Source organism: Pantherophis guttatus, chromosome 8, assembly GCF_059756535.1.
Source record: "Pantherophis guttatus breed Tessera chromosome 8, ASM5975653v1, whole genome shotgun sequence".
Classification (NCBI taxonomy): Eukaryota; Metazoa; Chordata; class Lepidosauria; order Squamata; family Colubridae; genus Pantherophis; species Pantherophis guttatus.
The window spans coordinates 76762152-76763055 of NC_142070.1; the positions used below are offsets into that span (position 1 = coordinate 76762152).

The 904-nt window shown below is 45.8% G+C and overlaps 1 non-coding gene across 1 annotated transcript; it reads right to left on the reverse strand.

The window, feature by feature from the left end:
- Positions 1-202: 202 nt before the first annotated feature.
- On the reverse strand, positions 203-309 carry LOC117662165 (U6 spliceosomal RNA). Its single transcript, XR_004590303.2, has one exon. It is a non-coding gene; the product is annotated as a U6 spliceosomal RNA (small nuclear RNA).
- Between the last annotated feature and the right edge of the window lie 595 nt (positions 310-904).

Here is a 904-nt window from a genome sequence, read left to right on the forward strand (position 1 = left end):
AACTGTACAGTCCGTAATTATACCCAATAGAAACAATTGAGGAGTAAATTTCAACCTTCTTTTCAAAATGTTCTGCATCACCCACCAAATTTTTATCCAAAATGCCTTGATTTTCTTACAGGTCCACCATATATGATAATAGGTTGCATCATTACATTCACATCTCCAACATTTAGCTTGCAAGTTCGAGTACATACATGATAAAAATATGGAACGCTTCACGAATTTGCGTGTCATCCTTGCGCAGGGGCCATGCTAATCTTCTCTGTATCGTTCCAATTTTAGTATATGTGCTGCTGAAGCGAGCACATCGCCCGCACACTCTTGTTGAGGCCGCACTCTGGAAAAACTGAATTTCTGGGTTCTAGCGTGCATGCACACCCAATGATCAGCTGGATGGCGTGCATGTGCAGGCCTGTTTTTGGCACTGCCATGCGTTAAGGGATCGCACTCCAGAAAAGCCTAACTTCCGGGTTCTGGCACGTACGCGCACCCAACAATCAGCTGGTTGGCGTGCATGCACACACTGGCTTTCGGCACTGCCGCTCGCACGAAGGACAGCCGATCGTCATGCGCACATGCACACCAGAAACCCGGAAGACAAACAGGCAAGGCCGTGCGTGCCGGGTGACATGGCTTTGCGTGCTATTTTGGGCACATGTGTCAGAGGTTCGCCATTACGGCTATAGTGGGAATTAGTTCCCTCTAATAAGTTCCAGATGAATGAATGAGTTCAAGAACCCAATGTCAGTTAAGGAGAGAGAAATAAACAGGAAGTCCTTTGTTAGGGTGTGTGTAAAAAGTATTTGTTGCTTGTGCAACGAGCAGAGCAGAAACACACAGGGAAGGAGATAAACGTGCAGCTCGTGTGAGAAAAATACTTTATATACAAGATAATAAGCAG